This window comes from Rousettus aegyptiacus, unplaced genomic scaffold, assembly GCF_014176215.1.
Source record: "Rousettus aegyptiacus isolate mRouAeg1 unplaced genomic scaffold, mRouAeg1.p scaffold_m13_p_9, whole genome shotgun sequence".
Classification (NCBI taxonomy): domain Eukaryota; kingdom Metazoa; phylum Chordata; class Mammalia; order Chiroptera; family Pteropodidae; genus Rousettus; species Rousettus aegyptiacus.
In genome coordinates this window covers 105854045-105868520 of record NW_023416312.1, presented here as the reverse complement: position 1 = coordinate 105868520, position 14476 = coordinate 105854045, and the positions used below count along the sequence as shown (strand labels likewise).

The following is a 14476-nucleotide window of genomic DNA, read 5'->3' as shown; positions in this document are numbered from 1 at the left end:
GCACAGTAACCCATAGTATTTAGCATGTGGACATAGCAGGAGAGTGGAAACCTGAGTCCGCAGCAAGGTAGCAAAACCATGAGGCAGTTTTAAAAGTGACATCTTATTATCCTAAATGTCTTGTCACTGTCACCCTTTGCCTGGTTGAATAATCAGGAAAGAATGGGTCTTAGCCCGGAATTAAGTTAGCCCCAAGGTGCAAGAAGTGAAAAGATACAGAAACGGATTTTAGCTGTCCTCCCTATAGAAAGCTGTTGCCTCTAAAAAAGGAAGAAAATGAAAAATATCGCTGGAAGATTAATAGGATGCGCTGGATGATCTAAAAACAGCAGTATGGTTAGGTCTCCAGCCTATGTTTACCCTTTTTGGTAGCTGATGTCTGAAATTACATCATCTAGACAGAAGCCTCTAATTCTAAACATGCCATAAAGCCGGCAGTAAAAGCGCCAGGAGGCGTTAGAGACAGAGAGGGAGGGGCGGGGGCAGGTGCACACACATCCCGCCCTCCCGCACAGCCTGGAAGGAACGCAGCATGCACTAACTCATCCAAAAAGCGGGTTCTGAGCAAAAGCGCTGGCTCTAAACAAAGCAGTGACAGGTGGGAGGGCAGACAAACAAAAGCACATAGGACCCTAACAAAATGGAGGCGCCGCGCTCCTGGCGTCCATCTTGGGTGAGGCGGACGGTGTGGCAAAATGGCGCCGGAGGGCCGCAAAATGGCCGCGCGCACCTGAGCCCTCTGTTCGCGGATCCCCACGGAAAACAGTGGAGCCAGCGGGCCCCTCCCTCTAGTCTTTTGGAAAAGGTCAAGCGCGCACACCCCCCTTTGCCCAAGAGGCCTTTGTACTGAGAATCTAGCCGAAAACGCACAGTAATCAAAGCGGTTTCCGCGAGGAAAGTGCGCACCTCTGCCAGTGCCCCATCCATCCCCCCTGTGCTGCCTGCGGTTGCGCACGCGCAGGACACGGAGAAACCCATCCATCTAAGCAAGCGGAGAGGCGCGCCAGGCCCCCAAAGCGGCGCGCGCCTGGACCCCAAAGCTTCCCCTGCCAGGCCACCAAAGCTGCGCGCGCCGGGCCCCCAAAGCTGCCCGCGCCGGGCCCCCAAAGCTGCGCGCGCCGGGCCCCCGAAGCTGCCCTGCCAGGCCCCCAAAGCTGCGCGCGCCGGGCCCCCAAAGCTGCCAGCGCCTAGACCCCAAAGCTGCCCGTGCCAGGCCACCAAAGCTGCGCGCGCCAGGCCCCCAAAGCTGCGCGCGCCAGGACACCAAAGCTGCCAGCGCCTAGACCCCAAAGCTGCGGCGCGCCAGGCCCCCAAAGATGCGCGCGCCAAGCCCCCAAAGCTGCCAGAGCCTAGACCCCAAAACTGCCCGCGCCAGGCCCCCGAAGCTGCGCGCGCCAGGCCCCCGAAGCTGCCCGTGCCAGGCCACCGAAGCTGCGCGCGCCAGGCCCCCAAAGCTGCGGCGCGCCAGGCCCCCAAAGCTGCGGCGCGCCAGGCCCCCAAAGATGCCAGCGCCTAGACCCCAAAACTGCCTGTACCAGGCCCCCAAAGCCGCGCGCGCCAGGCCCCCGAAGCTGCGCGCGCCGGGCCCCCAAAGCTGCGCGTGCCAGGCCCCCAAAGCTGCGCGCGCCAGGCCCCCGAAGCTGCCCGTGCCAGGCCACCGAAGCTCCGCGCGCCAGGCCCCCAAACTGCCCTGCCAGGCCACCAAAGCTGCCAGCGCCTGGACCCCAAAGCTCCCCCTGCCAGGCCCCCAAAGCTGCCAGCGCCTAGACCCCAAAGCTGCCCGTGCCAGGCCCCCAAAGCTGCGGCGCGCCAGGCCCCCAAAGATGCGCGCGCCAAGCCCCCAAAGCTGCCAGCGCCTAGACCCCAAAACTGACTGTGCCAGGCCCCCAAAGCCGCGCGCGCCAGGCCCCCGAAGCTGCCAGCGCCTGGACCCCAAATCTTCCCCTGCCAGGCCCCCAAAGCTGCCAGCGCCAGGCCACCAAAGCTACGCGCGCCAGGCCCCCGAAGCTGCGCGCGCCAGGCCCCCAAAGCTGCCAGCGCCTAGACCCCAAAACTGCCCGTGCCAGGCCCCTGAAGCTGCGCGCGCCAGGCCCCCAAAGCTTCCCCTGCCAGGCCACCAAAGCTGCTAGTGCCAGGCCCCCAAAGCTGCCAGCGCCTGGACCCCAAAGCTTCCCCTGCCAGGCCCCCGAAGCGGCGCGCGCCACGCCCCCGAAGCTGCGTGCGCCACGCCCCCGAAGCTGCGCGCGCCACGCCCCCGAAGCTGCCAGCGCCAGGCCCTCGAAGCTGCCAGCACCTCGACCCCCGAAGCTGCCCGTGCCAGGCCCCCGAAGCTGCCAGTGCCTGGACCCCAAAGCTTCCCTGCCAGGCCCCCAAAGCTGCGCACGCCAGGCCCCCAAAACTGCCAGCGCCTGGACCCCAAAGCTGCGCGCGCCAGGCCCCCAAAGCTGCGCGCGCCAGGCCCCCAAAGCTGCGCGCGCCAGGCCCCCAAAGCTGCCAGCGCCTAGACCCCAAAGCTTCCCTGCCAGGCCCCCAAAGCTGCGCGCGCCAGGCCCCCAAAGCTGCCAGCGCCTAGACACCAAAGCTGCCCGTGCCAGGCCCCCAAAGCTGCGGGCGCCAGGCCCCCAAAGCTGCCAGCGCCTAGACCCCAAAGCTGCCCGTGCCAGGCCCCCAAAGCTGCGCGCGCCAGGCCCCCAAAGATGCGGCGCGCCAAGCCCCCAAAGCTGCGCGTGCCAGGCACCCAAAGATGCGCGCGCCAAGCCCCCAAAGCTGCCAGCGCCTAGACCCCAAAACTGCCTGTGCCAAGCCCCCAAAGCTGCGCGCCCCAAGCCCCCGAAGCTGCCAGTGCCTGGACCCCGAATCTTCCCCTGCCAGGCCCCCAAAGCTGCCAGCGCCAGGCCCCCAAAGCTGCCAGCGCCTAGACCCCAAAGCTGCCAGCGACAAGCCCCCAAAGCTGCGCGTGCCAGGCACCCAAAGCTGCCAGCGCCAGGCCCCCAAAGATGCGCGCGCCAAGCCCCCAAAGCTGCCAGCGCCTAGACCCCAAAACTGCCTGTGCTAAGCCCCCAAAGCTGCGCGCGCCAAGCCCCCGAAGCTGCCAGTGCCTGGACCCCAAAGCTTCCCCTGCCAGGCCCCCAAAGCTGCCAGCGCCAAGCCCCCAAAGCTGCGCGTGCCAGGCCACCAAAGCTGCCAGCGCCAAGCCCCCAAAGCTGCGCGCACTGACCCCCCGCTCTCTGCCCCCTGTGCCGCCTTTGCCAGCAGCGACGGGTTCCAGGAGCCCCGGTCGCCTGTTGGGAGATCCTAAGCACAAATGCAAACTGTGTCCCTCCTGTCCTCCTCCTCTGAGGATCTAAGCCGGCTTCCCTCCCCGCTGCCAGGCGGATCTGCATCCCTGGCGCACACCTGCTTACTCACCAGCCCGGACCGGTCCGGTCCCCGGGTCCCTGCAGGGTTAGCATGTGCTCCGCTGCTCCTCTCGCTCCCCCACGGCCCAGAGGCTCGCGCCGCTTGCCCAGAAACAATGGCCGCCATGCCCAAAGGTGCATGTTCCCCGCTTTTGTCCGCAGCCATTTTTTCGGGGATGCTCGCCCAAAGAAACAGTTCTCCGCGACTGGATGCTCCTGGCGCTCGCGCACCACGGAGGCTCGCAGTACTTTCCCCGTGCACAGTGATTGCCATGCTCAAACCGCTGCACAGTGACCGCCATGATTAATCCGCTGTGCGGGGATCCCCAGGCTCAATCCGCTGTGCGGGGATCCCCAGGCTCAATCCGCTGTGCGGGGATCCCCAGGCTCAGTCCGCTGCGCGGGGACCGCCATGATTAATCCGCTGCGCGGGGGCTGCCATGATTAATCCGCTGTGCGGGGATCCCCAGGCTCAATCCACTGTGCGGGGATCCCCAGGCTCAGTCCGCTGCGCGGGGGCCGCCATGATTAATCCGCTGCGCGGGGGCCGCCATGATTAATCCGCTGTGCGGGGATCCCCAGGCTCAATCCGCTGTGCGGGGATCCCCAGGCTCAGTCCGCTGCGCGGGGACCGCCATGATTAATCCGCTGCACGGGGGCCGCCATGATTAATCCGCTGTGCGGGGGCCGCCATGATTAATCCGCTGTGCGGGGGCCGCCATGATTATTCCGCTGCGCGGGGGCCGCCATGATTAATCCGCTGTGCGGGGATCCCCAGGCTCAGTCCGCTGCACGGGGGCCGCCATGATTAATCCGCTGCGCGGGGGCCGCCATGATTAATCCGCTGTGCGGGGGCCGCCATGATTAATCCGCTGCGCGGTGACCGCCACGATTAATCCACTGTGCGGGGATCCCTGGGCTCAGTCCGCTGCACGGTGACCGCCACGATTAATCCACTGTGCGGGGATCCCCGGGCTCAGTCCGCTGCACGGTGACCGCCACGATTAATCCACTGTGCGGGGATCCCTGGGCTCAGTCCGCTGCACGGTGACCGCCACGATTAATCCACTGTGCGGGGATCCCCGGGCTCAGTCCGCTGCACGGTGACCGCCACGATTAATCCACTGTGCGGGGATCCCCGGGCTCAGTCCTGCACGGTGACCGCCACGATTAATCCACTGTGCGGGGATCCCCGGGCTCAGTCCGCTGCACGGTAACCACCACGATTAATCCACTGTGCCGGGATCCCCGGGCTCAGTCCGCTGCACGGTGACCGCCACGATTAATCCACTGTGCAGGGATCCCCGGGCTCAGTCCTGCACGGTGACCGCCAGGATTAATCCACTGTGTGGGGATCCCCGGGCTCAGTCCTGCACGGTGACCGCCACGATTAATCCACTGTGCGGGGATCCCCGGGCTCAGTCCGCTGCACGGTAACCACCACGATTAATCCACTGTGCCGGGATCCCCGGGCTCAGTCCGCTGCACGGTGACCGCCACGATTAATCCACTGTGCGGGGATCCCCGGGCTCAGTCCTGCACGGTGACCGCCACGATTAATCCACTGTGCGGGGATCCCCAGACTCAGTCCTGCACGGTGACCACCACGATTAATCCACTGTGCGGGGATCCCCGGGCTCAGTCCGCTGCACGGTGACCGCCACGATTAATCCACTGTGCGGGGATCCCCGGGCTCAGTCCGCTGCACGGTGACCGCCACGATTAATCCACTGTGCCGGGATCCCCGGGCTCAGTCCGCTGCACGGTGACCGCCACGATTAATCCACTGTGCGGGGATCTCCGGGCTCAGTCCGCTGCACGGTGACCGCCACGATTAATCCACTGTGCCGGGATCCCCGGGCTCAGTCCGCTGCACGGTGACCGCCACGATTAATCCACTGTGCGGGGATCCCCGGGCTCAGTCCTGCACGGTGACCGCCACGATTAATCCACTGTGCGGGGATCCCCAGACTCAGTCCTGCACGGTGACCACCACGATTAATCCACTGTGCGGGGATCCCCGGGCTCAGTCCGCTGCACGGTGACCGCCACGATTAATCCACTGTGCGGGGATCCCCGGGCTCAGTCCGCTGCACGGTGACCGCCACGATTAATCCACTGTGCCGGGATCCCCGGGCTCAGTCCGCTGCACGGTGACCGCCACGATTAATCCACTGTGCGGGGATCTCCGGGCTCAGTCCGCTGCACGGTGACCGCCACGATTAATCCACTGTGCCGGGATCCCCGGGCTCAGTCCGCTGCACGGTGACCGCCACGATTAATCCACTGTGCGGGGATCCCCGGGCTCAGTCTGCTGTGCGGGGATCGGATTTTCCAGGTGCCCGCTCCAGGGCCGATGGGCACAAGGCACAAAGAGCCCCGCAAAAAGGCCTGCTCCCTGGGCTTTCTCAGAGCTGGTACCCAGACTGCTTGCATGGAGTCCGTGGTCGCCGTGTCCCATACGATCCCGACAGCGGATATGTCCCGTGGAAGGTCAGAGCAGATCTCCTGGGGCTCCTACCGACAGGATGTGATGCGCGATGCTCCCGCACTTCCCCAGAGGCAGCGATGCCCGGGCTCAAGGGTCTCCAGGAGATGGTAGTTCCCTGCGCCCTCAGAGCCGACGCTCCCCGTGCTTCCCGTCCTTCTCCAGAGGCAATGATGGCGGTGGACAAAGCGCACTCCCCTGGTTAAGATGGGGACGGGGGGGGCGGGACCGGGGACGGGGTGGGGACCGGGAACTGGTGGGGACCGGGAACGGGGTGGGGACCTTCCGGTGCCTCCTCCCCGCTCTTGCTCACAGCTGATGCTCGCAGCCTCTGCATCACCAATATGATGCGCTCCCAGATCTCTAGCTCACTCGCTGTCAGCGGCTGCACAGCATGACCCTCCCCGCCCCCATCCCACCGCCAACCGCACCTCCAACTCCTGCACCTCCAGTTGCCCGGGGCACCAATGAGCTGGCAGCACCAGGCTCCTTGCCCCACATTCTCCTCACCTGCTGTTTTATGTTTTATTATTTTTTTAATTTTTGTCTCAACATTTGACCACCCATATTAACCTTCACCTTTGGCACTGCTCCCCAATAGTACTATCAGTATTTAAAATAGTATAATTACGTGGAGATTTCCATGGCAGGCCCTATGTACATTACACTGATACATACTAGATATTTGCTGAGTGAAAGAACAGAAATTATCTAGCTGTTTTAGGGAGAAGTTTGAATTCTGCAGATCCAGAAACTCAGTTACAGCAAAACATTCATTGTTTACCAGAACTTCTGTGCTTGATTTATTTCATTCATAACAGCAATTTAACCTTTCTTTGGGCCTTAGGATGAGCACATCACAGGTGGCTAGCAGATGGAATGAAAATAAAGCTCCAGCTGATAAAGAGTATATGGAAATGCTAGGAATATATCAACTGGTACAGACGTATATCAACTTATAGTTGATATCTACACTTTGTATATATACATCAAAATGCCAGATCCTGGCTGAGTCCCCAAGGAGTTCTTCCTGTGTTGACAGAGATCTATTATTTATTTATTTATTTATTTTTATCTCCCCCTATGGCACTGACGGCTACTCAGTGGGTGGTTTCACGTGCCAGGTTCAATCGAGAGAGCCAGAAGACTTTTCTACTTCACAGAATGGTGAATTTACTCATGAGAAATAACACATTTTGACATAGAGAACTTGCAAATATGTATAGGGTAGTCTTATAATGTGTACATTATAAAATAATATTGGTGTAAGATTTTAGAACTGGAAAACCCAGTACAGATTCTTGAATTCTCTCATTTGAGAGCAGAGAAACTGAAGCCTGGATTATCTAAAATCTTAGTTAGTAAATGAAAAAGGAAGGACACAAATTCTGGCTTTAAAAAAAAGTCTAGTTTTCACTTCATCATACTATGTTGTAACCATCAAATCATATAAGAATGTATAATATTTATTGAGTTTTGCTTTATGGCAGACTCTAGGTTAAATACATTTGTTATCTCACTGAATCCTCACTGAATCCGGTACTACTGGTGTTATTGAGGACTGAGTCTTGGTTAAGTTATCTGCCCTAGGTCAGAGAGCTGTTAAGTACACTGAAGCACATTAACTTCATAATTATGCAATACTGTCTATAAATAGTAACTTATACTTGGAAGAAAACTCAGCTTCATTAAAAATAAGTAGAAACTGAATCAATTAGATACATTTTACTTCTCCCGAGTTTGTAATCATAATAAAGGAGCTCAGTGCTGGAGAGGCTGGCCAGAATCAGGGACACTTATGTGCTGCTGATGCCATTATTTGGTGAAAATCTTTACAGAGTCCAATTTGGTATTATTCACCAAAAGTCATAAAAAACTCAGCCTGCATTTAACCTAGCAGTCCCATTTCTACAGCCATCAAACGTGATAAAGACCGTGAAATATAAGAAAGGTATGAATAAAATATTATAGTCACAACCACCTATGCAAATGTAATAAAAATAAGAAAAATGGTATCAAGTGAAAAATTAAAATTTTAAGTGCACTCCTTGATAGCTGTCTGATATTTCTAAATTCTTGAAGTTTGCACCATGCCGCTTGGAACATCTGCCTGATTCAGACAGAGATCACTTCTCTAGAGATGGGGGGAGAGAAAGGCGGTGGTCCTGTTCTTAACAATGCAAAGAGAATCCAAAGAAAGTAGAGTAAGTAGTGGGTGTCAGGCAACCTTCGCTTTAGTTCTAACTCTGCTGTTAGAAGCAAATCTCTGAATAAACGAACAAGACACAGACAACAGTTTAGTGGTTACGAGGGAAAGGCAGGAGGAAAGGCGAGAGTTAAGGGTAAAGGGGGTCAAATATATGGTGACTCAAGATTTAACTTTAAACCTGTATCATTTTATTAACTAATGGAATCCAAATAATTTTAATAAAATAATAAGAAAATAAAAGCAAATTCCTGTCCCTACTTTGGGACTCAACTTTCTCATTTGTATTGAAGTAGATGCCCTCAAAGAGTATTTTCCACATCTGACACTTTGTTGTTCTATATGTTTTGGGAAATTTAAAATTTAAATGTGAATTTGAGTTGTTTAGATCCAATATGCCCCTTATTCTATTATCACAGACTAACCCCTCAACCTTTGTGAGCTATCTTACAAATGAGTGTTAATGGTCATGCGGGGGGGCCTGAACAAGAGTGTTTGAGCTACATTGTCAAACCTAGTGTAAAAAATACCAAGGTAATGCTACCTGTACATGAGGGAAATAATACATGATATGCTTAAAACTATTATGTCACTTTGTTGGAAGTCATTGGAAAAGATTCAAAGGAATAAAGGAGCTAAGGCCCCTTTAAGAGCCTACGTTTCTGAAAGGCAAGGGAAGTTAAAGCAAAAATAAATGAATGGGGACTACATCAAACTAAAAAGCTTCTGCTCAGCAAAAAAAATTGTCCGCGACGTTAAGAGAGAACCATCTGAATGGGAAAATATATTTGCAAGCAATGCCTTCGATAAGGGCCTAATATCCGAAATATACAGAGAACTCATGACTCAATAAGAACAGCAAAACAAATGATCCAATCAAAAAATAGGCAGAGGACCTGAACAGACATTTCTCCCTAGAGGACAAATATATGAAAATATACGAAAAGATGCTCAACATCACTAGCTATCAGGGAAATGCAAATCAAAACCACAATGAGATACCATCTCACACCTGTCAGAATAGCTGTTATCAACAGGACAAGTAATAACAAATGTTGGAGAGGATGCGGAGAAAGAGGAACCCTCATACACTGCTGGTGGAACTGCGAATTGGTACAGCCACTATGGAAAACAGTATGGAGGTTCCTCACCAAGAACTGATCCACCATATGATTTGGCAACCCCTCTGCTGGGTATTTACTCCAAAGACTTGAAAACCCATATCCAAAAAGGTGTTTGCACAGAGATGTTCCTAGCAGCACTATTCACAGTGGCCAGGACATGGAAGCAACTGAAGTGTCCTACAATAGACGATTGGATAAAGAAGCTGTGGTGCATATATACAATGGAATATTACTCAGCCACAAGAAGAGATGAAATACTGCCATTTGTGACAACATGGATGGACCTCGAGATAATCATGCTAAGTGAAATAAGCCAGACTGAAAAAGTTGAATATCACAAGGTATCACTTATATGTGGGATATAAACCTAAAAGCAACAAACGAACAGGACAAACAGAGACTCGTGGACATGGACAATGGACTAGTGGTTACCAGAGGGGAGCAGGGAGAGGGGAGGTAGACGGGGAAAAGGGGGTCAAATATGTGGTGACAGAAAGAAATCTAACTATGGCAGGTGAACACGCAATGTAATGTGTATATGTCTTACTGTTAAAATGTACAGCTGAAATTTATCAGATTTTGTTAACCAATGTCACCATAAAAGACAAATGAATTAAAAAAAGAAAATCCCATAATCAAAATAATTAATTAATAAAAGAAAAAAGGATTGTCTAGCATTAAAATTGATTGCCATTAAGCTCTTACAGAGATTCAGACTAATGTTAGAGGTATCATGGGAAATGTAGCTCTGATTACAGATGTTTTCCTTCAAATATTCAGTTGAAAGGTTCATTTATTTGAATTTTCCCCTTCTCTAGTCACCTCAAATAATCAGCAGGAGTAAAGGGTCCATGAAATTTTCTCCAACATCTAAAAGTACTAAGCCCTTCTTTCTAATTCACCTCTCTTGCTGTTCAGCCCCCATTATGTACATTGTACCTTAGTTCATTGAAAATTCGCTTATCATGAGAGATTTCTCTATTGGATGCACTTGGAGGTCTCCTTAGATCTCCGTCTGCCTTCCATCCTGATCATCATCTATGCCCATCTTTCATTTGTGAAAACTCTCATCAAACTATAAGTATTTCAGGATGCTTTCTCAGACAAGAGAAATGATAACTGGACTCCCAGCTAACTCAGAGTTCTGTTTGTTGACTGGCTTCATTCCTGCAATAAAAATAATAATATAAATCCAGTGCCTCTTTCCCGGAATCGCAGCTGCCTCCCCAGAACTGGTAAAGGTAGACATTTTAGGGGAGAAAGAAACGAACGTAATACAGGGATACAGAACATGGAAAACAAAGTCAAATTTAAAAAGCTATCAAGGCAGGACCCAAGATGGAGTGAGTAAAGGCTGTGTTTGCCACCTCGAATGACCACATCAGAATTATACCGAAATTACAGAACAATCAACCTGGAGAACCGTCTGAAGTCTAGCTGAACAGAACTCCTAAAAGGACATACAGAAGCGGCCATGTGGAGACTGAAAACCAGGAGGGCTGGCTTGGCTGTGGAAGGCCCCAGAGGAATGAGGGGTCCAAGCCCCACACCAGGCTCCCCAGCTGGGCTCCCCACTGTAAGGAAGAGCATCACCAAGACACCTAGTTGTGAAAACGAGCAGGTGAGACAGCAGGTGGCTGGAAGCGTAAGCATCCTCTTAAAGGGCCTGTTCACTTTCAGGCACTCACCTTGGTCTCTAACAGCTCAGGGAGGTGCCAGACACACACAGGGAGAGAGACATGTGGCTTGAGGGCGAGGAGTGGAGAGGGCTGCAATTATCCCTGGGTTGAGCCCACCCCTACTCAACCCGCAACCCACCCCAGGTTCTTTCCACATCAAACAGCCTCAGCTCCTGCCCTGCTGCAGGCAATTTTGATGGCCAGCAGCCAGGCCCCCCACATGCTGCGGTTATATTCTTAGCCGCTGGAGATGCCAGTTTGATTCCGATCATTGCCAGCACCCCAGATCGATTACCACCTCGAAATGGTGTGTACTAATTCCTGCTCTTACTTCTCCCTATCCCGAGGAAGACAGAAATACTCAGTTTCTGGGTGTCATATCTACCATGCCTCTCCTAAAACGATTTCGCAATATATATTAAGTGCTATAAAGACTTCAAACCCTTTCACCAAAAATCAATTTATAGGACTCTATCTGAAGGGAATGATCAGATTCAGGTAAAGGTTTATGTATAAAGATGCTCATGAAGTCATTATTTGTAACACTGAAAACAGACTAAAATACCAAACAATGGGAAATGACTAAATTCTGGCATAGTCAAACATTGTACTACTATATAATCATAATTTAGTTTCAAAATAACATATCAATATGGGAAAATATGAAATAGTATACAATATACAATTAAAACTTTTTAAAATGAACTATACACACATACACAAAAATATACAATTTAAATATATCAAAATAGCAGGCGATGGGATTATGGAGATTTTTATGTTCTCTATAATTGTATTTCTTATATTTTCTAATGGAAGCAAGTGGTTTTTTTTAATAACAAAGAAAAAATTATCTCAATGGCCATACAAAAGTCCATCCATTAGACCCAAATACAGCTCCCATTAAAGCAAAAACTACGTTCTGGTTTCACTATCTAAACATATTGCATGTAACCTATTTTTGAAATAAGCCTTTTAAAACTTTCTTTTAGATTAATACGGTTTTGGTTTAACATAGTGTGAGAAAAGAAAACAATCAGTAGTCTTATCTAAATAACAAAACAGGGCGGGTTTTGTAGATTCCTACTGAGAGTTCTCATCATGGCTCTATCACTTTGGGCAATATTACCCTTGGAAGATAAGAACACAGGTGCTATTTTCGGTGACTGATCAAAACTTTGTTGAAAAGTTATGCAGTAAAGATTAATTTCAAAATAATGTGTTGGTCCTCTCAGCTTGTGGCTATGTCTCACTAGGTGGAGTTTTTGATGCCACTATTGTATTTAAAGGCCTAACCAGTTCCATAAACAATATCCATCCATCATCATACACAGACCTACAAAGGCATAACAATTTGAAATACACTGATGCTATAAAACCATCTCATGGAAACTCACAGTGTCAGAATCAAATGAGGTTTTAGATATCATCTAGCTCAGGGGTCATGATATCAACTGCCTATTATCGTCACGAGATGTCAATAAATGACATGGGTCATTTGTACAAATCGGCAGTTACAAAATACCCATGGGGATGTAACCAACAACAAAATTTTTGCCAAGTATCTTCAATACTTCTTATGCTTAAGTAAGGTAGAGTTCTACTTGTACTTTATCTTTTAGAGTTCACAGGTAGACATGCAAGGTGAATGCAAAGTCTTTAGAAACAAATTCCTACTTAGCCAAATTCCAAACGTTGGGCACAACGAAGGCCCCCCTCAAGCCAGTATATAGCGTGAATTACTTCCAGGGCCAGACATTACACTAGCAAATGTGGGAAGGGTCAATATGCGAAATAGATTTTTAAAAGGAAGACTTAAGTAATTACCTTATGATGATGAAAACAGGGAAGGAGGAAAGGAAGATCCACCTAAGAACGGCAAGTCAATTGATTAACACGGATTTGCACTTTATTGTAATTTTGCATCCTGAGGTACATCTGACAAGTCAACAACGACAGAAGCAGCAGTGAACATTTCAGAGGCAGGTTGCCTGCATTTTGGCACAGCTGTATGTAGGCTGAGTTCTTCCATGGGGGGTCGCTCCAGAACTCAGGGGAGAAAAATGAATTCATTCCATAGGCTACGTAACAACACAAGATGCATGAAAGTTCTTGGTTTGAATGGACATAGCCACCTTTATTCTTTTCTGGTAAAGCTGTCCCAACAGGAATCCTTTGCCAAAAAGTAGAAACTGCAGGTTTTTCACACAGATATTTTGATCACAATGCCTGCTTCTTGGCTACCAGGATTTTCTGTTTTTTTTTGTTTGTTTGTTTTGTTTTGTTTTGTTTTGTTTTGCAGCTGAGACTCATTATTTAGATGTGATTAGTCCAAGGATGGCAAACTACCTTGTAGGCTATATAATTTCAAACATTTGTAACTATTTTCAAAGTCTAGGCATTAAAACAATTTTATACTATTTGCTTACTAGAAAAATGAAAAATTAAGAAAATGAAGCCAAGATAAATGCAGACAAAATAAGCAATAATAAAAGGAACATTTGAGAAATTATTGCCTTGACTCATCACGTTGTGTTTACACAAAGAACTACTTTGGGACTCAGAAACTGAAATTTACTCCAATGCTAGAACATAATACTTTCCACATTTGCAATCCTATGTGTGTATGTATGTTTTTCAAATACACGCCCAAATGAACTAGCTCAGTTATATAGTCCTGAAACAGAAAAAAATAACAAAGCAAATCCCAACCTGAAGTTATATAGTTCAATCTAGCAAAACACATGAACACACATAATCTAGCATTTCATTATTTAGGGACTGGGTAGGCAACCTGTGGAGAGGGTCAAATAATCTTAGCTCCTTTATAAAAGTGGTTCCCAACACTCTACCAGAAGGATCCCTTCATTATTCCTTCCCCATGTTTTCAAGTATTTTGTTTACTAAATTCCATGTAATAAAAGGCTTTCTCATTTTTTAAATCAATCAAAAGCATAACTTTCATTTACAACTTCTGATTGATATGTGATAACCAGTGTTAGAATTGAAAAAAATTTTAAACAAAATGTGCAGAAATTCAATGTCATAGTTGGCTTGTGTAGCAGAAATATTACAGGTAAATGCATAATTTTTAGCATACTTTTTGAAATACTGAGAAAGGTTCAAGGATGCCCTCACTGCTGGTTTATATCCACCTGCTTTTTTCTCCCTAAGTGAAATATTAACATAACACAATTACCCATGTTAACACATAGGAGATAGATAACAAAATTTACTACCAAATAATAAAGTAACCGCAACACCCATTCTGTAAGGTTTGACAGAGAAAGAAAACATAACAATACATAGATTTAAAGGAATTTAGAAATTACAAAATGATGATATCCAGTGTATCTTTCAGTCAACTTCAAAAGGCATGTTAATATATGAAAAAATCCTCAATTCCCCTGTGAGGTAGCTCCAGATTACTGTCCTTACTTGCATAATGAGAACATGAGGTACAGAGGAATTGAGGAACAGAGCTAAGAACTGAACCAACCAGAAATGACTTGGGTTTGAATTCCATAGCACTTTCCTTTCCATCGAATATTATCAATTTGCTCCATCAGGTTTTTTTGAGG

At 49.7% G+C, this 14476-nt stretch overlaps 1 long non-coding RNA gene across 1 annotated transcript in view; it reads right to left on the bottom strand.

Moving 5' to 3' along the window:
* The window catches only part of LOC118607851, a 28189-nt gene extending 22102 nt beyond the window's left edge, over positions 1–6087 (bottom strand). Inside the window, exon 1 of the long non-coding RNA XR_004952883.1 lies at positions 3409–6087. This is a non-coding gene — a long non-coding RNA (uncharacterized LOC118607851). The remainder of the gene's footprint in view (positions 1–3408) is intronic.
* Positions 6088–14476: the final 8389 nt, after the last annotated feature.